Source organism: Ips typographus, linkage group LG1 (assembly GCF_016097725.1).
Source record: "Ips typographus isolate SLU linkage group LG1, UJ_Ityp_2.0, whole genome shotgun sequence".
Classification (NCBI taxonomy): domain Eukaryota; kingdom Metazoa; phylum Arthropoda; class Insecta; order Coleoptera; family Curculionidae; genus Ips; species Ips typographus.
The window spans coordinates 3867852-3893462 of NC_138422.1; the positions used below are offsets into that span (position 1 = coordinate 3867852).

Below are 25611 nucleotides of genomic sequence, written 5' to 3' on the forward strand. Positions count from 1 at the left end.
AATATATGTATGAAATTATCTGATTTAGAGAAACTTAATTATTTATACTAAATTAAAGAAATTTCCTTGCAGTAAAGGCACTAGGCGATATACCAGCATTATATCGAGCAATCATCTGCTTGCTTTTGATCAAGCTGCCAAAAGTGCTCTTTTGTCCCATCAGACTTAAAGAGCAATTTGGCTGCATTTTTCTCCAAAATAATTTACCCACTTTTTGATAATGTTCCTCTTTATTTGTAAAGAAATTAGGTTGTGCATGATTGTTCTAACCCATTTTTTTGACTTACCAAAGCCGTTTTATTAGTTGTGGAGACGATATGATCAATAAGTTGGTTTGGACACAATTTTTATTTTCGTTTGTTGGGATTTTCGTCTCACTGCACCAAAAAGGTTGGTTGGGAAAGTGGAATGTAGACATGATCAAATTGCTGGTCACTTAGATCGTCTGATGTATACCGTTTAGATGTTTATTTACGCGGACAGCTAGAAATATCAGTTAATGAGATTAGCACAACAATTTCATAGGTGTGTACAGTTATAAAAAAAGTTAAAAAATAATAATTTTAAATCGTAAAAATAAGAAACCAGGAACAGACTGGCCCATGCAAATGCTTAGGTAAAAACTAGCGTCAAAATTTAACAGATGCCATTATATTTTCTTACATTTATTGATTTTGACCCACAATTTTGATTTTGGGTCGCTCGACTCAAGTTTCGGGCACACAGGACCCCATCTTCAGGAGCTTACATCTAAAGAGTTAAGCGCTGGCTATCTTTCTTCAAGGGAGTCTCTTGAAGAATCTTTTTTGAAGAAGAAAACGTCAGGTTCAAAACATTTACCTTTCTATTATACAATAAACACCACGCAATATAGAGAACTTTCCTTCCTAATAACATAAGAGTTATTGTTTTGCTTATAAACTTTCTATTATATTGTTACGTCACTACATTTTACTTTGATTTTTGTCATATCCGTTTTTACTGATAATGATTGGTTAATTTGAATCCCTGTTCCCTATTGTGGTGAATAAAAGGATAAACCTACAGCCTTTAATCTCAATATAATGATGACGAGGACACTAAACTACTATATTCTTCCCAGAATTATTTCTAACCGCAAATTAGCTTCGGAGAAGGCACCATGTTAAATTCGATATGTTTTAAATTTAAATCACTGTCTAGATTAATTATTGCAGGTCCGAACCAATTTTGTTTAAAAATTACGTTGTGAAATATTAATAATGGTTTGGTTTGAATTAAACATTTTTGATCAGTTCATCAAGTTTTATTAAAAATAAAATGTTTTATGTTATTATTAATTGCAAAGTGACATTGCAAAAGCGATTTTTAAATGGATTGAATGGAGTCCCTTACACTATTCACATTCTGAACAACTCTATTTATACAAGCAGTTTGAAACTTACATTCTTCCAGTCAAAACACAAACGATATTCAAATTAACAAAGATGTATTCTAATTGCCGCATGGGAAATTCCAGGTCTACAATCCGGTATGATATTCTGAATATATTACAATTTACCATGATTCACGACCTCTCGTGAGCTTTTCGAATTAATTACTTATGATTCACAAAACACCGGAAACGAAATTTACGCCTGAAACAGGGCGAGGATCTTTCAGAAACATGTAAATCCCCTCTTGAGCTTTTGCGCGTTATCTTGTGAAAACTTCAAGTAGGGAATACTATACCTCTGCGCAACTTTGACCAAAGGTTTTCGGCTTAACCCTCGTCAACGTTTCGCCCCGGGACGTAAAAGATTGTCCCTTTCCTTAAATCTTTAGGTATACGGCACCGGTTTGGGAGTTTGGGGTCGCGAGCGTAGGCTCAAATTTTCTTTTCTGCAAATACAGGATGGAAAATGGTGAAAAACTATAAGGAGTCAAGTTTTGAAAATTTAGCTCCATGGAAAAGTCAAATGTGGTAAAACTCAACAAGTGCGGAAAGTAATATTTTTCCACAAGGGCCTGCAGTTTGAAGAACAGTGAATCGAGTTGACTACTTAAATTGGTGTTATTTATATCTTTTTCACAATGAACGTAACATAAGAATCACATAAACATAAACAAAATTTAATTTTTTTCAAACTATCGTAAATAAATGTGAATGTTTAACATATAAATGCCGCTTTGTCTTACGGATTCCAACTAATCATAACATAAATAAGGTTTCAAAAAATTAACTTTACGTGTTTCTTATGTTTACGTCCATTGTGAAAGAGGCATTACAGTCGAAGTAATTCTGACACAATCACATTACGTATCTCATTATCATGGAAAATAAGTATGTGACAGTATTGTCCAGTCGCTTTGCCTATTATTAACTTTTTCTTAAAGCTGGTCAAATAGGCTACGATAGCAGAGTGTTTGCCAGATAGCACATGCGCAGTGATATCGTACAGTGAATCCAATGCGTATATTCAGCAAAAATATAGGTCGCAACCAAAGCAATGTATATAGCGTTATAAAAGCGACAAAACACTTATACTATCTTGCAATTTTTAAACGCATCGCACAAATTGCAGATAACTTCAAGAAGTGAACGCACTCCTATCAAACAAACTGCGACAGGAAATAGCCCGTTCTTATAGGTTATCGTAGTTTTAGAGATAAGAGTAAAAGTAACGTAATCCAGACCTGTTCCTTTTGTTGTAGAACTGGGAGAACCCCAAACGTTCTAAATATATGAGCTTTCACAGCTTTGAAACTTTATGGAAGTACTAATTCCATAACGCGGAATAAGAATTTCCATAAGAATCTTAACATACCTATACCACTCTTGACCAAAATTTTGGTTTAAAAATATATCACAAATGCTGTCATCAAGTTTGCCCTTGGGTTACAATGGCAACATCTTGCAACTTCGAATGGTTGCAGTGGTATGTGGCTCTAGCCTCTTTGGTCAAAACCGAAGCTAAAATTACCCTCATTGAGCCATTACCTGATTAAAACCCAACTTCCTGGATTGCTAGTTACTTGCCCTCAGATTACTTTGATCCTTTGTCTTACCTGAAACAGAAAAAAAAAAAGATTAATATTTACAGTTTTTGGACGATTAACTGTTAAAATATCTACCAAACAGAAACCTTTCTACCTAACATTTCCGTTACTCAAAACCGCTTACACATAATCAGATAGAGATTCCTAGAGAACGTCAGCATTATCATATACGGTTAATGCCCTAGTAGTTGATTCGGAAGGGCCCGTCAAAAATCCACTACGTAACATCAGCAACCGGTTTTGACGGTTTCTTAGTTCATGGGAATGTCCTTTATAAAGTTAAAGGGTTAGCTAGGGGCCATCGCGTAGAAGCGATTAAGAAAAATATGGTTTAATGTTATGCGGCTTTATGAGAAGACGCACAGGTAGACGGTGCCGTGTCCAGGCCGAGGAAAAAAAATGTTGATGGTCGATGGTCTGAAACACGATATTTTTGTCTGGGTTGTAATGGTCGAGGTTCTTTTTTTAAAGGTTACAGTGACGTCAGCGAAAAAATACCTATAATCAGGCTGATCTATTTTGAACTGGGTGTTCCAAATTGAATTTAAAGTAGAAAAGTTGTTTTCCAAAAATTTTTTTACCCAATGAAAATCACAAAATGCGTTTTGACATAGTTCGTTTAGGCTCGTTATACGGATTTTTAACTAGTTTTTTTAATGCGTCATTCAGTGATCAATTCTGACAAACACAATAAAGCTATCCCAAAATGTCAATTTTTTTAAGCACTCTGTATAGTCATGAACCGAGGTCCTAACTAATTTTAAAATGTACTACATTAGCGTTACACATATTTTCAAAATTTCCATACAATAAATAAACTAACAAATAAACTCGCAAGCTTCCGAGGAAGTTCAAATGTGTGTGTGAAATTTGGTAAGTAATTCCAATTAGTCGTAGAAAAAAATAGCCTGGGCGAATTGTCCATATCCATATGTGAATAAGATAGGGACACCCTTGTTGTACAATACAGGGTAATTCAAATTCGACCCTCACCATTGGGATCTCAGAAACCATAAGAGATACGAGAAAGTTTAAATTGGGGCAAAGTTGCGCAATATAAAGCTCAACCAAATGCTGTTTTAAAAATTTTGATTTTCCGAGTACTTCCGAAGATATCCGAAAAAAACTGAAAATTTGATTTTTTGTTTTTATTTATTTCTAACCTTATTTGAAGAGATATCCCAAAACTAAAAGCATCTTTTCATTGCCACTTTTTCCTAGCTATTCGATGATGGATACAAATTTGCCACACGACGTTTCGTTTTCTGTCAGTCATCATCAACTTTCTTTTTTCTTATGGGCGCCATATTGGATTTTTAGCCCACCAAATAGTACGTTTTATTCTGATTTTAGTGATGTATAATAACTTATAATTTGCTTCATAAATAACAAAATAATTCAATAAAAACTATTTTTACTTTAGTTATTGGCTTTGAGTTAATGGGCCGTTTTAAAAAATGTCATTATTTGACAGTACTTGTCAAACACGATAATTCGGATGATCATTAGAGCGTCAATCATAGTTAAAAATGTATCTAGAAAAGAAACCCCCGCAGAAAATGTTATTATTATACAAGCATTGCTGAACTATTTAGGTTAATCAGAAAAAGAGATTTGTTAGCATTATCTCTAACTTATAGGCTTATTTATGTTTCCAAGAGAAAGATCATCATTTTAAGAACTTCATTTTTTGCCAAATTTCAATTTTGTATAATGTTAAGTGCAAGTTTATAGTTATTTATACAGTAAGTGACAAACCATTTTTTATTCATTCATATTTATTCGAGTGAATAAACCGGTTTAAGTCACGTGTCTTATACAGTATTTTATTAAATTTCGACTTCTTATATTAAAAAAAAAAACTAAAATTACAGTTCTATTAAATTTGCACCGCGCCCCGTAGATGTAACATTGATGTTTGTTTGTTTACATCTGTAAATAGGCGAATGTCATTCAGAGTGATTTAATAGTTATTTATACAGCAAGTGACTTAAACCATTTTTTATTCACGAAAAGAACAACTAGGTCCACAAGCGTAGCGAGTGGCCTAAGCTCTTCGAGTGAATAAACCGGTTTAAGTCAAGTCACGTGTACACCTTTGTGACTAAGTATGTTCAGGCCAATTGCGTGTGACAAGTACTACCAAGTAATCTTCATAAAACGTCTCATTAACAAAGCTAACTAAGGTAAAATCTCTAAAAGCTCTAATGATCGTCCGAATTATCGTGTTTGACAAGTACTGTCAAATAATGACCTTTTATAAAACGGCTCATTAACTCAAAGCCAATAACTAAAGAAAAAATAGTTTTTATTGAATTATTTTGTTATTTATGAAGCAAATCATAAATTATTATACATCGCTAAAATCAGAATAAAACGCACTATTTGGTGGGCTAAAAATCCAATATGGCGCCCATAAGAAAAAAGAAAGTTGATGATGGCTGCCAAAAAACGAAACGTCGTGTGGCAAATTTGAATCCATCATCGAATAGCTGAGAAAAAGTGGCAATGAAAAGGTGCTTTTAGTTTTGGAATATCTCTTTAAATAAGATTAGAAATAAATAAAAACAAAAAATCAAATTTTCAGTTTTTTTCGGATATCTTCGGAAGTACTCGGAAAATCGAAATTTTTAAAACTGCATTTGGTTGAGCTTTACATTGCGCAACTTTGCCCCAATTTAAACTTTCTCGTATCTCTTATAGTTTCCGAGATCCCAATGGTGAGGGTCGAATTTGAATTACCCTGTATACTATTAATTAATGGAACTGCTGTCACTAACATGTGTATGCGGTCGAAAAAACGCGACATCAGAAAAAGCGAGTATTTTCGACAAGAACTAAGAATTTGGAATGGAATATTTAATCATTTTATTGATCCAATTACTGTTCGTCAGCAATTAGCAGAATAAATTTGCTTTCGACGTGTGCCAACAGTACCTAGAACAGCTGCAAAGCGCCGAAAGAAAAAGCACTGTAGTTTATGAATGACGGCGTTCGTCCGTTTCACATAAAATGCCAGAAATTACTTAAATCAGCAATATCTAAATAAGCAGATAAAAAAAATGCCTCTCTTGTAAACTGGTCACCCGGTAATGTGTACTTATGTTTATGTAGGCCTTGCATATCCGTGGAGAAACCTTGCATATATTGCAGAAAGTGATAGCAAAAAGATAATATATTTTATTAAATTTTGTCCTATTATTAGTCAATTATTCAACGCTTAGCAACGACTTAAACATTTTTTTATTCACTAGATGTTTAAACATTTTTTAAATTGAAATATTATAAAATAAAGACGAAATTTAATAAAATATTGTATAAAACACGTGACTTAAACCAGTTTATTCACTCGAAGAACAAGAATAAAAAATGGTTTAAGTCACTTGCTGTATAAATAATTATTAGTAAATTTATGAATGTCCTAAAAAAATTATCGGTATCACAAAACTACTGTAAAAAATGTTAATATGCTAAATCTACGGACAGAGCTGTCCTGTAGAAGAAATACCACGCTTGAAACGAATTAGACTGTCTATGTCAATTCGAGAAATGGTTAACATTAGATGATGTTAATCTCTGTTAAAATGCAAAATTGACATTTAAAAGTTTGCAGTGTGACCCACCCTGTACAAATTTCTTAAATCAAAAACAAGTTGAAATATTTGTACTCACAGCCCTTTAAAACATAAAACCTAAAATATTACAGATACGTTTTAGTTGTATTATCCGAGAAGTCACCTTTACTATGTATACAATACTGACATTAAGAAACGCCCCCTATTATTGCAGTCATTAAATTTAAAGTTTAACTATTGAATTTTGCGTAATCATCAATCCTCTTGACATTTAGCTACAATTAAAACAGAAGGTTTGCTCTTCAAAGCTACCAATAAATTATTATCACACAGGAATCTTCTTTCAAATGTGCGCGATCAATTTATTTTAGAGAGAAAAGGCCCTTCCTGACCCCGTCCTTGGGCCACACGTCCCACGATACGAAAAACCTTTCTAAATAAAAATTTATGTGGCAATCAAGGACGACCTTTTTTTTCCTTTCCGACCCTCGGATAATACCTGTGCACCATCTGCTTTTACCTAGAAAATACAGTAAAAACGGCCAAGAACAAAAATTGTTGTATATTTGCCCTATAAATAAGAAAAACCTTTTGTTCTGATTAATAAAACGTTATAGTTATTTATGTAAATGACTGGCGAAAGTAGGATTTCAAGTGACAATTTTCCATTTTCCTTTTTGAAATACAGTCTTGACTTTTCTTCATCATCATGCAAGAATATGATTTCAGATCTTAGAAAAGTCGATAATCTGTCTTCAATACTGTATGGATGTTTTCATTTTTGGTAAAGTTACTACTAAAATTAATAAATACAACACTCGTTAATTACAGAAATAATTGTAATTAAACTGAAATCAAACATAAGTTTGCCCTTAAAAGTAAGAAGGAAAGTAATGACTTCTCATAAGATTATGATAACTTCCTAACTAATCCGTTCCCTCGTTTTCCATTGTCTAAACAACGTAATTGAAATGTTTTTTATTGAGAATACAGTTGTCTGTTATCTGCACTAGCTCTGTAGCATTAACTGATCATAACTGAAATACAAAAAAGACCAGAATCAATTATTATTAATCCTTATTTCTTCCGACAAATCACATTACAATGCTAGTGTGCTTTGTGTCCATTTCAATCTTGCTTACATCAAATTTTGTAGGTAAGACATGTTAATAATTTTAGAAAATGAAAATAGGTTTAATTAAAGATACACTTTGTTGCACTACATATTGTCTACACTACTCTTTTTCCTCTAGTTCCAGAATTAACTAAACCATCACAAGTACGTGTAATTAAGATCCAAAGTCGACTAAAATTCATTTTTATTATAACGGCAAATCTTGGTAGACCGCCAGTGAGTTACATGCCAATCTCGCACTTACATCTATCAAATATTGCTTCAGTTTTATATGAAAGACCTTATCTAACTTGGTTCAACATATCAAATTTAAGACGTTTTGTTTAATTTGAGCAATAATCATAACTCAATAGCGAAATCTACAAAAGCAAAAAGTTAAATAAGTGTTACACATTATTTACCCTGGAATAATGTACGTAAAAAATGGATGTATTTATAAAAAAAAAAACGTTGACCAAGCTAAAAGACAAATCTTCAGATTTTTTGATTCGTATTTTTTGATATCTCGAAATGTTATCAGAATTTTTCAAATCTCACGATTAAAAATGTACGACAACGACATTACTCGACTTTGAACGGATTAGAACTATTAGTAGCCACAAAAAGCAAAAATTACGACACTGCCATCAGTTTGGAATAGTCACATTTTGTTACGCGAAAAAGTACAAAAAAGCATTTTTGCAAACACGAAAACAGTTGGTTTTAAATAGGTACTGTATGAACAATTAATTTCCTTGCGATAACAATGACCCACTTTTCCACAGCCTTAACGAGTAGATAGTAGAACGACTGTCCATGAATAAAATTCAAAACAATAAGATAATTGATGTGGAAAACAATAGATGCTAAATAAGAAATGAACCCCTTCAATGCTTCTGTTTGTACAGATTTATGATGTTTTACTGGAATATTATATCATCATCGCTTTTAAAATGACTGATGAGGTAACTAAACTCAGTTTACAGTTTTTTAATATTTAAGATCTAGGTTTAATGTAGCTCTTTTCCGAACAACTGAAATTTTTAACATTTCCTTTCTATTTTCCGTCCATGCTTTTCCTCCAAATATTTCGCGTTATCAAGGCAAACTACGTCATTCTTCCAGTCGAAAATAAAAACGGCAAGCGCCAGAGAATGTAAGCCGACAGCCAGGCAATATGAAAAATAATAAATGTCATAGCATTTTATGCATTATACATAACTGAGTTTGATACACTTTCACAAAAATGTCTAAAATTATTGCAATCGGACCTTGAACGGTACAGATGTGGGCTAAACTAATTCCGAAATGGCCACTAAACACAATGAACGGCGTTTTCTGTTCTAGACCTAAATTCTTTCCAAAGTTTTAAATGTCTTAAAACTAATAGGCCATACAAATAAGTATACTGAGTATTGCGCTGGTCCGCGGCTAATTATAAGGTAAGTAAACGTTGCGCCGTAAATTAGACATTACAAGCCTTGCAGTGTTTACCAAAATCGGCGATTAATTTACTCGAGGGGAAAAATATAAATTAATAAATTTGACATGGGAGCAGTTTGGTATTCGAGAAATGCCTTTCGCTTCAATGAACAACTTACTCGTACCATATACGTAACAACAAATGCATTCTCTCGCCCATATAGTGAGCAAAATTAACAATATTATCGAACACCTCCAATCTCGCAACGTTCTATTTTCCGTTCACAAATACGCCAAAACTTCTCCGAAAACATCTCCAATTGCTCCTCCAAACTTCCGCCAAAACTTTTAACTGTAAACTTCGGAAGTTCGGTTGTGTTGCTATTTCGTTTAAGATAAATTCGAGCTATTTGAAACGTCATTTCTTGTCGCTACGGGAAGTTTTGTTAAGCAGCAGCAATTTGGATTGTTTTTCACGTTTCCGGTAAAGTTAATGATTAATTTCTGAATGAAAACAATTTGCTTTTATTAAATTTGAAGGTTTAAGTTTTTAAGTACTGCTTGTTAAAATTTCTTTACCAGGTGTTACTTTCATGGTGAAACTGGTTTATGTAATACCACCGGGTTCTGTGCTAATTCAGTGCAGAAAATGTATAAATATTTTATGAATTCAGCTGGTTGATAGTAGTTTGAATAATCCTCAATCAGCAACTTTTGTTGATAACCCAATGAAATAAATATTTTTTGGGAAGGACAGAAACCGACTCTATCAGATCCGAACAGACAGGGATATTGTAGTTTTTAGGAAACCCAAGCACAAGTCAGGCATTAGCTTAAAGAAATGATGATGAAAATGATGTCTTTATTTCTTTTAACCATGCCTCAGCTGACTCTGCTGGAAATGTATAGAAAGAACTGGAGGATAATAGTGAACCACCATAAATAGAATAGAATAATGGCTCATTTAACTACGTCTTGTAAAGCGGTCCTCACAGGATCAATATTACCTACTAACATTACTTCGAAATACTGTCAATAAACCTGATCGTTTAAGGCCAAATTTTGGCATACTATCAGGTCAATATACTGATATCAATCTTCAATGTTCATTTCGGATAGTTTCGATAGTCTTATGGAAACGTTTCTCTGAGGGCTCTTACGATTAAGATTTTTAAACTTCATCTTTCTAATCCTAGAATTTAATAAAAAACCAAACTAATCAAGTTACGTTTGGAAGAAGAAGGTCTAGTTGACGCACGGGGAGTAAATCAGATGACTTCCTACAGAAGTCGAAAAGTATTAATTTTCAATAGTTCTTTCTCCTTATCATTGAGTTCCTAGGTCTAATTTAAAAATTTGCTGTGGATAATAAACAATAAAGTGAATAAAGGCAGCAATATTGATCCTAGCGGGCCTCCACTGTTAATTGGACAAGTTGCAGAGCTTACTCCTTGCACAACCACCCTTTGTTGTTTACCTGAGAAATCAAGTCAAGTAAGATTCCACTAACTTGAACTTATTTGCCCTTGATGTTGCATAAAAGCAGCAGTGAGAGGGACTTGCCCTAAAGGAGGAGTTGTATCTCCGTTTCTATAAATTATACTGCTCGATGTTTGACCGAAATAAATAAATAAAACCTTTAAAGTCTAGATATAATTACTTCTTAAAATGTTTAACTGTTTTACCAGAAGTTAACGCAGTTAATACCATTTAAACCAGGAAAACTGTACTTCATCCTGAACAAGACAAGAGGAAACTTTAGTTTCACAAAATTTTTCTTGTTTAAGCTTTCCCATCAGCAGTTCACTATTTTTTGACAATAAGCAGAATAATTGTGGATTTCAAATAAAGAAATTTCAATTAAAGCATCTTGAATGAGGTTGAACCGTTCCATGTTATTTAGGTTAATTGGAGATAGAATAGTCTTCATCAGAATTTACTATTTTAAGTAGCACAGGGCTCACTTAAATGACGTAAAAGGATTGTAAGAGGATTAAAACCAATATTAAAACATCTTTCAAAAGTTTCCATTGTTCTAGGAAGACCTTTCGGCAAATTTACCATTTAAAACTTTAGTATCGATTTAAAATTTAAATACCTTAATTAGATTCAATTCTACTCTGTATTAGTACCTATGTATAATTTTCATAAAATCTAGAGTATTAAAATTTTAAATAGATATAAGTAAAACAACAATATTAATTTAATAATGTCTCAATCTTTTCCGACAGATTACTTATGATTCATCAATCAATTCTTTTATTATATATGAAACGGTAACAAAGTAATTATACTTTGAAAATCTTGTTATCTTGCCGGCTTCAGTACGCGACAATAAAGTCCTTTTTTTAGATAGGTACCTAATAAAACCTAAATAAAAAATGGTTCAAAACCGTTATTTTAGTGTTGATACTACTTGTAAAAGATAACATCTAAATTAGCTTGTCTATAGCGGTAGTAACGGGACATACAAAGTTTGCCTCGGAGTTTGCAAAGTATCAATAAAAAAACTGTAAGGTAACTAAGGTAGTATAGGTACCTTCGAGTATTTTTGTCCAGAGTTTTAATTTAGAAAAACGGCGTTGGAAGAACTCAAACGATTTAGTTTTTGTAAGACCGGTACTGAATTAACAAGGTATTGAATTTCATGAAGACTTTTCCAAGTTCTAAGAAGTTCACGAAGATGTCATTGACATATTTTAAGCAGTCATGAAAATAATAGAAAAATGTATGCAGTAAAGTTGGTTGGCAACTATTTGAACCAATGTTGTGTGTGTGTGGATTATATTCGTAGTAACTTTACAGACTTTACAAACCATTGTTAATAGCTTTGTCATTATAAAAGTATGTATAGCAAAATATTTCTATATTACTTTAGCAAGACGACCAAGAAAACAAAAAAAAAAGAACTGAGAAGATACATTATTTGAAACACCAATATCACAGCATCGCATTATTTGAGGCAACAGGCTCATATCATTTAGGCCAGAATTTAGGTAAATCCCATATTACACAAACTTATAATATTAATATGGATCTCAATCACAAGTGGATTAAAAAAGTGCCTGTAGAGAAAAACACAAGAACAAGTACTTATTAGCTTCATCTGGCATGCAATTACAAAAATGTAAATGCTCTACCAGTTGTATAAACCAAGTACACTTCAAGAAGCATAATATGCGGGTACAGCTGCTGCCTGTTTATGAATTAATTTCCACTTCTTTATCACCTTCATCTCATTTTGTCAATTGTTTTTACAGGAATAACAGCAAAATTGACCCCTTTTACTGTACAAATCCTATTTATTCAGTGCCCAATTAAAAAAAACTGTTGTTCACTCAAAACGGTAGACCACCACACAAAGACAGTGTCTGCTTCTTGCAAATAAATAAAATATATAATTTTATATGAGAAATGAATCTACAGTTTTCCGTTGCAACAAGCATTTGGGAACCTTCTCTATTATTAGGTTTTGCTCTCTGTGCGATCGATTCAGCATCAAGAGATCTTGTTTTTTAAGCTTGTTTGGTGTATTTGACAGACCCTATAGTTGTCATCTTTGACCTCATGAGAAAGAATCATGCTACCGGAATATACTGGTAAATTTCCGTATTAAATTCACTGCGTTTGTAAGAATCATACTCTGATGTAAATAGAAATCTTCAAATAAAAGAAATTTAAAACTTTGTTTATTATTTAGGAGCAACAAATAAATAAAAAAAAAAACAATCAAATTTTTTCCGGATTATAATTAAATTAGATTAATTAAACAATTTAAGTAATGAAACTAATTACTTAAAAGGTACTAATTAAGCCCCAGGAAGTCCTTGTGGTCAGATAAGACAGTAATAGGACACAATAGTAATAGTTAATTGAAGAACAAACCGTTAAACATCTACTTACGTCACGCAAAAATAAATATGTGAAATAGTAAAAACACAAGTTTATAGGTATCATAGTTAATTCAGTGCGAAATAACAACTAATTAACAAATCGTAAAAATTTAAAGACTTATTAGTTGTTTGAACTATTGTGGCAGTAAATAAAGAGAAGAGAGAGAGGAGAGAAGTTTGTCAGAATGATCATGGGTCACTTACGTTATTATTCTTCATCCAGATTATCAAAAATACCGAATTTTTGGTCTTAGGAGGTGGGTATTTTTTAGTATTTTGCATTATTAAACTTAGGTTTAAAAATAATTTGTGCTTTCACTGACATATTAATAAAGAAACCTTAATTTTTATGTTCGACCGAGTGTTCGACGCTACAGACTTGTAAAACTAATAATATTTTTTTAAGCAAGAAAAAAATGGAAAAATCAATTGCAGGCATTTCAGGCGGAGCCAATTAGCCATTTAGTCAGCTGTTAGTTTTCACAACACTATGTTGTTCGTTGCAGGAAAGCAGAAAATAGTTATTCATTTCTCCTTATATTTTTATTCATAAAAATCAGCATTTTAAAAATGAAAATAATAAAAATTAAACTAAATAATAAAAATAAAAACTAAACCAAGTGATACTAATTTACATAATACCATAAACAGTGTTAAATAAAATCAGTATAAGTGACAAATCAAATGAATCACTACTGGCTTAACTTTAAACCAAAATAAATTAATTAAATTTGTAATCCCCACACACATTGTAAAATTACGCGTATTTCCGAACAAATGGTCAAAACTGTTTTAAAGTAATCTAAATTAATTGTCATTTTAAGTTGACAATGGTGGTAAAAGCAAAAGCCCGGATGCATTTATTAATGAATCCGCTCGTAAATTCTGTTTAATCAGAAAAATCACTGCAGGCAAATATTATAACATTAATAACAATTTTTGTTCATGTTAACGCGTGTTTTATTTATGGTTCAAAAAGATTGTTTAAAATATTATCTATAGCGGTTACAAACATTACTTAAGCTGAATTCACAGTATAAGCAAGTTGAAAAACTGTAAATACATAGAATTGAAACACTTGGTGATTGGTAAGCATTCTACAAACTGCCATTATGGTTCTAAAACTTACTCAAAAAAGTAAAATAGGAATTATACTCGAAATAATATTTGAGATGAAATTTCACCTATTGCTAATTAATTGGACCAAAAACCTTACTTGAATTACAGCATAATTGTGTATAATACATTACCAAATTTCAGCAATATAAACATGTTCAACTTGACTTTCAGGCAAGTAATGGTTTTTGTTGTTATTATTGTTAATTTGTTGAAATTTGTAACGTCAACTTACTTTTGTTAATCTTCCTTATGCTACGAAAGTCTGGTATTATTGCTTTGTGAATCTGTCAGAAACACTGCCAATCCATAAGTCAAACCAAATGTATATGTGTATGTTACTAAAATATCAACCCAAAATAGCACTTTTTAGTAAAGTATCATATCAAATCTTCATTGCAAATCTACATTCTGTTTCACTTTTATGTAAAAAACATTGCCTCCATAGCTGGAACACCCTGAAGCAACGTCGATCCAATTAAACCGTAAAAGCTTAATTGAATATTGTTAAATTAGAAATTGATGCGTCCGCTTCAAGTTTCATAATTGTACGTACGTAGTCCACTTTGACAATAAACGTGTCGTAACGATAGCCTTTTAAAACATCTGCCGTCTGGCACTCATTCGTCATTAACCGGCCTAATAAAAGTCAAGATGGCGGAAAGATAAACCCTTAAACAATGTAATTTTTATAGACGGCATGTGGCCGTTTGTGTCCAACGCACGTTCACTATCATGGCCTGGTAACTTTGATAAACCGACCGGGCTCGGGAAAGAACCACACTAGCTGAACTTTATTGCGGCATGCGGATGGTTTTGTTAGGGTTCGCCCTATTCCGGTCTGATTGTTAAATTTCTGGTTTCATGGTTTATGGTTTAACACTGTAGGACGTTCATTAATTTTAACCTTTTTATTTTGGAACGAAACTTTTAATAAAATTAATACAGGTAAACTGTTAAGACCCTTACCAACAGAGTTCGGAAGATATTACATCAAGCCGTACCTATTGATGTTTCAACAGAGGGATTCTGGTGAAGAAGTTTTAAACGGCCTTTGAAATTTTGACAACTAACTGATAGCTGTCAAAAGCTTCGTTTGTTTACGTTTATTTTGTTAGATATTTGACACTGGTTTCATCATTTTGTGGAATAAAAATAAAAGAAAAGATGAGTTTCAGGTTTCAGCCCAGACAAATTCAAACAAAAGTCGAAAGCAAATCGTGTATCAGGACGCTCAATACTGCAGGCACGTCTTTCTTTTAGGAAAATTGCTTTAAAAATAAGTTTAAAACACCCACATAACCCTATACAATTTTATGGATATTAAGTTGTTTCAGTGCTTACATTTAATTCAGTGGTTTCAGCAAACCATGACTGTGTGATACTTTTTTTAAAACTATCTTTCATATAGCGCCACAAATCATCAACATAAATCATCGCAATTTGAAAAAACTTAGTACGGTATTTTAAATACTTAGGTATAATGACCCAGGAAACGTGTATCAGATCACACTTATCAAAATTAAGCGTAGAGTTAGTTATGGTTGCTAATAACTCGGAAACGTTGGCGCACTGAAAAAAATTGAGGTAGTAATATGAATATCTCTCTAGGATAGAGTGCACGAGGCTGGTGAAGATGGGGTGTTAATATAAACATCAAGAAAACGAAATGGATGACTGTGGGAAGAATAAATATAAAGAATATAGATATAGAACCAATTCCGATTACAATCAACGGACACAACATTAAACTGGTATCACATTTCAAATATCTGGGTAGCTGGCTGAACAATGACATAACGTGCGACGAAGAGGTAAGAGCGAGGATTGAAATGGCACGTAGGGCGTTCAGCAAATGGAAGCCAACTCTCACTAATAAAAACCTCACAGTTCAGACGCGGTTAAGAACACTCCGCTGTTACATACGGAGCATTTTCTTGTACAAAAATTGGATGAAAGTAATTTCTGACCGTTTCAGCAGATGAGTTGCCACAATTCCTTATTAATCGTTCGTGATTACGTTTCGTTTTCACTTCAAAAAAGACAAATTTCCTCATCAATGACATCACGACGTGGTGGTCGGATACGAGCGAGTAGAAAATTTCACCAGGCGTATTGTTAACATTAACAAATTTTCACATTGCATTACACGCCGGCAAATTTGACGTAACCGCAGCGCCACCGTCGCTCATTTAAAAGAATTAAGTCCGAGTTGCAATAAGCGCGATTTCAATATTGGGCCAAGGTGCCGGGCTAAGGTTAAATCCAACATGGCCGGACTTGTGAAACTGTTCCGCGGAATTGTGAAAATAGCGTATTTAAATGAAATAAAGTTGATGCCTTTCATGTCGATGAGTGAAAAATGCAGTTCCGAAAATGGAGGCTGCCATTCCCTGCGTTTCCACGCCAGACACATCTGGACTTAGAAAGTCGTTCTAATTTTTTCCTTCGTACTGTTGACAGTCTGGGATTGAGCAAATTGTAATGCATTTAATTATATTCAAATATAGTTGAATATGATTTACGAATGTGTGCACGCATTTACTGCAGCGCCTGTGGTTACTGAAACGATATTTTTTCCTGGTAGAGTTTACTGCTATATTTGGAAAGTAGGTCGAATGGGTGGAGGCTTACTTTGGCATAATAATGTCCTTAACTGCGAAAGCTTTTCTTTGAGGTTTTCGTTATAGTCGGATATTTTTAGACCACTTCAAGGTCAAGGATTTTATTCTGGAGCAATAACTGGAATCGAATCTGTTCTACAGGGTGCCACCGAATAGCTAACTATTCCAATTATTTTTTTATTTTGAACCATGTATGTAATAACGTTATTTCTTATGTGTAAACCAGGTGAAAAGATGAAAATTACCTGCTTTTACTTTCCAGCCGGGCGGAAAGTGAGTACAATCCACCCGGTTGAATGTCAATATGCTTTTTGTCGTATCTGGGCTTACTTTTTACAGTTAAGAGACTTCCTTCCGCGACCTCTGCAACAGCTCACAGCTCAGATGGTGACAAGTAACATCTGCGTCTTCAGAAATCTCCATGTTAAAAGCACTCTAAGAAACGTTTCAGCTCAAAATATTAAAGACACAATAGCACAATAATGACGTTGTCAAGATTGTAAACAAATCACCAGTCGTTTATTATGGTTGAAGTCATACCTATACTACTTTATTGTTAGAGACTATGATCAATTATTTCAACTGAATGATTTATTAAAAGTTTGATAAGATTCTGATAAATGGTCGAAAATAAAATAGTATACAAACCACGGTGAAAAGTTTAATTTCTGTCTCGAGATAAACAAACCACCTAATATCTCAACAGAAATCAAACACTATTTTTCAAAAAAATAAAATAAAATCGATATATGAAGCAATATTTTTAGTTCTCTGAAAGTTGAAATGGAGCGGTATAGCAGAAATACGATAAACGTAATTTCCCGATCTCGACGAACAAATTTGCTATTTAATTATTTTTTCTATGTCTTCTAAGTGTCTGTCTATAAAAGGGATTTACATTACTAGTGTGGTATGAGCATTTTTATAGTCACAAGTGCCACGACGAAATCAGCCACCTTAAAATTAGTCAAATAGAACATTCACATATTACACAGAAATTTTTTTTTCTACAAACATTCAATAATGATTCATTTTTCGCTTCCAAATCCCAACGAAAAGTTACCCTTTACTGAGGAGTTTACTTTATCGCGCGTTGCCAAGGGTAGCGAGCGATAAAAATGTTTTTGCTTGCTGTCCAGAGCAACGGCCACAATGCATGCCATTATTGGAAATGTCAGTGTCACCAGTTTGATGTCAGTATTCAATTGTGTATAGTTTTGATCCTGTTTTTGAGTACCTACGCAGTAAGTTTAGTTGTATTAGATATTTAGCGATGTTTGTAGAAAAAATATTGTATGTATTACGCGCACAATGTGACTTTTATGCTCTCGAATGATTGATGCGCTCCACTTTGTGTCGCGCAGCAAAGGTCATTCTCAGAACATAAAAGTCATACTTTTTGCGCTTAATACATAAATAACTATAAAGTAATTGATATTTTACGTACTACTACTACTAATAACACTCTTTAATTGTGTCAAAATGGCAAATTTGAAACAAAATTTTTACAGAAACTACCTAAACAGCTCTCTTACTTGATCCTTTGACATCTTGATTGATTTGGAAATAAAAAATGTTGTTAATACCATCTGAACGCAGCTTGCAATGCAGGGTGCGCAAATAATGCAATGGTTTTTCGGAAATTATAAAGATTTGTCAAGACGTTTTATCAATTTTAAAGGAATTGTTTTTAACTGAAACTCACTGGATTACTATAAATGAAGCGGTTTTAGAATGTTCCTGTAAACCTTGCTTCAAAAAAAACCCCAGTGGTTAGCTCCAATTTATTGGAGCAGTATATTCGTAAAGAGTATTAGTTTAAATGATTTTTTTGGGACTAAAATTAGTCAAAAAATACAATATCACAGTGTAATGAAATAATTAAATTAAGGCAGAAACAATATGACTAAAATGTTTATTTAAATTCGATGACAAATAATACCATATTCAATGATATTATACAAATTAAAGTGAACTAGGCCGAATAATAATTAATTTGGCAAGCGCAAATGTTATTTTTCCGCAAATAAATTAAATTGAGTAATATTAATGTAATATACAAAATTATATTTTCAAAGGAAATATTATTGGTGTGGACGTAATTGAAAAATAAATTTTCCGGAAAAATTTCCCGCAATTCACAATCACGATGAGAAATTTACAGATGAAAAACAACAATCAACAATAAAGAATTAGTTTTAAAATGCATACAGTACAGCAGTACTCTCTTTGAAAGCGTGCATGCATTTTGAAGGCCATTAAAATTTTCTGGTCTGCTACGTTCAGACAATACCATTTTTTATACAGGGGACACACAATAAGACGTTTTGTAGGTTAAGGATCATTGGGGAAGTCGGGTAATTAATTTTCGTAATATTCAATTTGTAATATGTTATTTCATTATCCGGATTAATTTTAAATAAATTGGATTGCTTCAGTTGCAGCTTACCTACAGGCTATAGGGACTTAAATAAAAAGTTGTTTTAGGACTGTTAGGTAATATGTACTGAAATTGTCTGTATAAAATGCATTTTATAAAGGGTTATTCACGTTATTTGTGACCAAACAATTCCTCAACTTCAAGAAAAGTTTTGAGGACTAGAAAAACAATTTTCAAGATTTACAGGTTGTCCAAAAGTGTTCTGTTTTGTTGTTCTGTTGCCAAACGATGAAAGCTACAACCTCAAGAAGAGACATCTAAATATCAACCTCAATGCCCTTTGAATATCACTCTTCAAAAAATCAGGATCACAGTTAATAATATCCCAAAATCGTTTAGAAAACCTTTACAATAGAAAAAAAAGTAAAATCAAACAGTGAATTTGTACAATTTAAGTACAAACGGACAAAAATAAGGACTTTAGTACTTAGTGCAGCGTTGTAAATTTAGCAATATTCCTATTGTTCCAAAGTTTTTTGCTTTTTGCCATAGATGTACTAGATTAGTATAGAATAGACGAAATGTGGCCTTTCAAGGTTTCTTAATGCAACGCTGTCAAAATGTTACTTTTCCAGAAAACTGGAAACAAATTCATAGTATCCCGTATTTGGACCAAAATCACTGGTTATCGTCATTCTGTAGAACTGATAAAATACTTAATGAAAAATGGTTTTTAAAATCGAACATAATTTGGCAGTAGTGTCTACAAATATATTAACTTATAGTTATAGTTTTTACAATTTAGAAGATAGATATAGTAGTTCAGACAGATTCAGAGCAACTCCAAAGCAAATAAATCTTAAAAATAAGGCTTTTTTGTTTGGAAAAAATCAGTTTTCAGAAATTTGAAAAAACAGCTGGCACACCCAGAAAAAAATTGTCGTTTATTAGAAAATCTCTGTTCCCTTTACTTACAAAATTTAGCGTAATAACGTTTATGTATCTCACGTATTTTGACAGTTATCAGTTTTCAGTTTTTTAAACAGAACTTTGTTACCTTGCATTTTTGTTGTTGCTTTAGTCGCAATTTTCCGTGTCGAACAACGTGAATCAGCCTGTATTAAAACAACTAAATTAAAAACTTTTTAATGGCGAATAAAAGGAGTAGCGACTTTCTCTAATATTATGAAATTCGATTTGCCATCGAGCTGCTACTAAAGTTTACGGAGGTAAATTTCTCCAACTCGCGTCCAATGATGAAAGTTTCTCAAGTTGGCAATACTAGTATTGACATTTCGATTTCTTTCAAACCGACCCATAATCCCACGCAAGGAATAAAGGTATGCCCTTGACACCCATCGACAACCTCGCGGTTATTATGCAGTTCTGACTTTCTATGAAGTCGATTTTTTGTGACAAGTTGAATTTTTATAATTTACCCTACTGCATTACGAAATGGTTGAGTAAGTGTTACCAATTATTTATCAAGTTATTTGCTTTTCAAAACAATGCGCCCGGCCGCTATTAATTTATGCGAAGTACCCAACTATGAACGACCAGTAATAACACATATGAAAAGGGTTAAATTAACATGCGTTCCTGGTTGAGTGTTTGTAACATTGAGTTTATTAATTTGTGCATAAATTAGCTACAATAAGTACGTTCAGAACATTACCATAAGGAAATAACCAAAAACCTTTTTAGTTGTCACTCTCGAGATCAAATTATGCAAAAGCAATATTCAAAACAAGTCATATAATGTCGATAATGTTAATATAATCGGCGTATTATTATGTTAATACCATTGTCACAACAACTGTAATGATTAAGTATCAACGTACTTTCCCTTCGACATTTCCTAACGGTTCTAAAAAAATTAATTGAAATTGGGTATCACCGCAGAACGAGAGGTACGTCGTAATTTATAATGTCAATTTCCAATGTTAAATATTCGAATGTATAACCTAGAGATTTTAAAGTGTTTATGTTTCCTGTTTTGCTGACCGATTATGTAATAAACGAAGCACAACATTTTTTACATACGTGCTTATAATATGCTGCCACTGGTAAGCTAATTGTCACATTTAAATATTTGCTTTCATGATTATATATGCAATTATTTGATTGTTATGCTTGCTAGTGTGATCACATTTTTTTCATCAACATTTTGTAACAAGCAGCTGTTGGCAAAAGTCTACAAGGGAATGGTATATTAGAAGCATCTAAAGAAAACGTCCAAGTTCTGTAGCTCTTTATTTAATGTTGTGTAACATACATCGAGTTTCAAATTTTGCTATGTTGTTAGATCAACAACAGACAAACGAAGTTCCAACTTTCGATTTTCAAATAGAACACCCGATACCTCATACAATTTTTGCATTCACTGCACAGTTTCATAGATATTTTATAAGAATCGTGGTTTTACCATCAAAACACCATTTAGTTCTGAAAGATTGTTGAGATGTTATTGTATCGTTCTTTGTAACAACATGATATTTGTTATTTTTAGGTAGTTGCAAGACTGAACCATAATATATGGTACATAATCGTAATCAGAAAAAAGGTCCAATTAAAAATGCAAAAATACAATATGACACCCATAAGAAAAATGAAAGTTAAGGAAGATAACTAAAAACCGAAACGTTGGATATAAAATATGATACTGACACGTTGTAGAGGAGAAAAGGTGGCAATGGAAAAGTGCCATTTAATTTCTCTTGAGATTCTCACTCTATATAATAATCATAAATCAGTGAAGGTAGATGAAAATACTGGTTATCAAAACCAACTTACTGATATCTAGTAATGAGTAAATTAAAGGCAAAGTAAATATTTTACTTTACCAAGAAATGTTGACCGATAAATTACTGGCAAATTTCAAACACTGTGTTTCTGGCAGTTTATATTTTGACAACTGCTTTTCTCGCTGACTGTACCAAATAATTTAGTTTTTTTCAAGTTACTGGATAGGAAATTTAATGAGGATTTCAAAAATGTACTTAAAACAGTCATTTTCACACTACAAGTGGGTATTACAAACGATTTTGTTCATTACTGGATTTTCAAACTGTGTCTGGCAGTTCAAACTTTGACACCTCTTTTCTCCCTAACTGTACCAAATTTTGTAGTGTTTTTTCAGGTTATTGAACAGGAAATATAATGAGGTTTCCAAAAATGTACTTAAAACAGTCATTTTCTCACTCCAAGTTGGTTTACAGGCGATTTTGTCCTTGACTATACTTTCAGGTTTCTGTCGGTTCAAACTTTGCGAGTGCTTTTCTTCCTGACTGTACCAAATGTTGTTATCGGATAAGAAATTTACTGAGGGTTCCAAACTCCTTTAAACTGTTTTCTCACCCCAAGTGGGTTTGACAAGTAATTTTATCCTTGATTGTCAAACTGTTCAATACAAAACGTAAGTATGTCAAAACTGTCCAAATTTGCCTAGAATTTGCAAGATTACAGTTTAACACAGTTTTCTTATAGATTTCGAAACAAGACGTGTTTCCGAGATTTATTACAGTTATTTAGACAATTGTCAGTAAATTACTGGTAAATTACAAATTGTTTAAATAATAATATTTTCGGATTCGCGTAATATTTCTCATCTCAAAAACATATTATTTCTCATAATTTAAAGATGAGATAATAAAGGAAAGTGACAAAAAGCTGAAAATGCTATTCTATTAGAAAAGGCCAGTTTTTCATAAAAAATGTATGATTGTTACTCATTTGGTACAAGAATCACCTTGTCAAAAAAGTGTTACTTCATTTATTTTATTATTGATAAAAATTTTTAAAACAATAAATAATAAATCAAAACAGCATTTTATTCAGTCTTTATATTTTATAGTTCAGGATATTATTTTGATATTACTGAATAATATCAAAATAAAATGAATGAAAATGACATCTTTCAATTAGATACCCGTAAAGAAAATTTACTGGTCAAATTGGAATTTAATGATAAAATTGGTAGATTTTCCTGTCACACACTGAATTTTACTTTACCTTACCGGTAAAAAATCGATCACAAGCGCAAGCGTTAAAAAAACTAAATAAGTTTTAAAAATCAGCAAACAAAATAATCCGGAAAGGACCATTTGATCGCTGTACGTTCCTCTCCACTATGTCGTTCGCATTACAAACACTGAGACGAACACCCAGTATAAAAAAAAAATATATTTGAAATACACTAGATTCTCATAATATTTGCAAAAAGTGGATAACCAATTGCAGCCTTGAATTCGTATGTTCCACTCTGAATTACCATCCATACATACACTCAGGGTTTAATTTATTTATAAGCGTAAACAGATGCTCGTCACAACTCCGATGGTCGTTTTTTGATTTCATTTATACAACGAAAAAATCAAAGATCTTAAGGTCAGTGACACTCACGCGCGTGCTTACAACCTTGAATCGGGTGGCTTTCTTATTGTTGTTGTAATGGTATAAATACGACTGACTGGTCTTGTTTAACGATGTATACAGGGTGTGTGTTTAAAGCTGCGAGAAAGAAGATAGAGGTGCATCCAATTATATCATCAAAGCTAATGCGATCTAGAGCCAACGACCTCATCAAGGACTATAATTCAATATTTGTGCAGATGGGTCTTTACATTGGATGGAAAAGCAGGTGCTGATTCGATACATCCTGTATGTCGTGTCTAACGACAGAGCTTACATAAAGACCTTTCTTTTCTACAATATACTGTTTTGTCTCCTCTATCGATAGGTGTTTTTATGGAATATCACATGTGTGTTTGTGCACAGTTTTTTTGCTCACAGAACTAGGGTGGGAATATTGTCTCTTTGGTTGATACCTTTAAAATATACGCAGTACCTACAAAATGTTTACTGGAAAGACAAACATAAAAATGTCCTTATTTAAATTAAAGAAGAAATTAAAAAATTAAAGAATTAAAATTGATATTTGACTAATGCTCCCAGTACTGGCAATATTTATAAAGTACGAAAAGAATAATATACTGCCTGAATATAGTAAATAAACAACATGACAACTTAAAATCATATTCACCATTTACTTATAATGTTTGTCATTCTTCATTAGGTTAAACATAATTTAGAATTCGACTGTGTTAACAAGGATTATAAAAAACACTTTAATACCGCTGAATTTACAATCATTTAAGTCTGAATTCAACGGTAAGGATACATAAACACACTCTTCACCCACTACCAATATTAACTTCTCATATTCCTTAGATTGATATATTTTCATAAAAAAATCAAGGAAATTCAAGCAATATCTAATATTGACCACAAAAAATAAACTTTATTTTCTTCTGGTCCTGATTCAGAAAATTTGATTTTCCTCCATTTTAGGAAGACTAAATTCCCACAGGAAACAAAATAAACACAAAAAGAGGGGTCCTAGTAGTATGTATTTCCAAGGGGTGCTTTTTTACTAAAACTCTGTTACAGACCTCAAAATAGTGCAGTTTTGGAAAACTAAACCAAACTTATTTATTACTATTTTATTATTTATATTAATTTTTAAATTTTGCTTTTCAGTGACCATCCTATAGTAAATAGTACGTTTTTGAGATACGCCTATTTTCAAAGGCGAAATAACACTAAAGTCAGCAATACGACAAAGATTTTACTTCGACATTAAAAAAATGTATATTGCCGACAATTTTGTGAACAAAATATTTAAAAAAACATGCTTAATAAAAAATATTTCCCCATTTCTTTGTACTCCACCATTTAGTTATTAATATTTTTTAGGCTGATATTAATTATTGTATGTTGTAATAATTTATCTGAACGAAATATTTCGAGAACTTCTATTAAATTTATTGTTATTAACATCAATTCTGTCAAACAGATGGCACTGACATTGGCTTAGCTTTGAGTTGAACCCTTAAAATTGCAATTCATTCCCCCGTCGACACTGACTCTAACACTGCTATTCTATCAGATCCCTTCAATGTACATTAGATTGCTCATCCTGTATAGGGCGTCTTTGAAACATGTTATAACGTAATTCTATTGTTAGTTCTTTGCTAAAAACACCCTATTTTGCCTCCAGATTCGAATTTGTCATGTACGAGTTTTATAAAATAATTTTTTTAACTATTTCGTTTGTATACCGGGTGGTCCATCTAACTCTTGAGTAAGCTATACAGATATTTCAAAAAGAGCTTATTTTAGATAGCACTTTAGAGCTTATTATTTTTTTGATCAACTTAAGATTTTTAAACACTTTCTATTCTCGTTATTTCAACACATCCCTCTCACGTTCCCTCTTTTTAATGATCCAATTCTACAGGGTGAGCCAAATTGGTGATGAATGTATGGGAATTTTCTTTATCTTTAGAATCCGGTACCTCTAAAGACAAACTAAATCCCCATACATACATCTCCAATTTGGCTGGTCTCCACAGTATTGAAGAGACGACTGTGTGTTATACCCGACCTTTCGCATGCTTACAACTTCACT

General features: G+C 32.5%; 1 protein-coding gene across 2 annotated transcripts in view; it reads right to left on the minus strand.

The window, feature by feature from the left end:
• Positions 1-25611, minus strand: part of gus (splA/ryanodine receptor domain and SOCS box containing gustavus) — a 114211-nt gene that overhangs the window by 33941 nt on the left and 54659 nt on the right. The gene's annotated exons all lie outside the window — the stretch shown is intronic.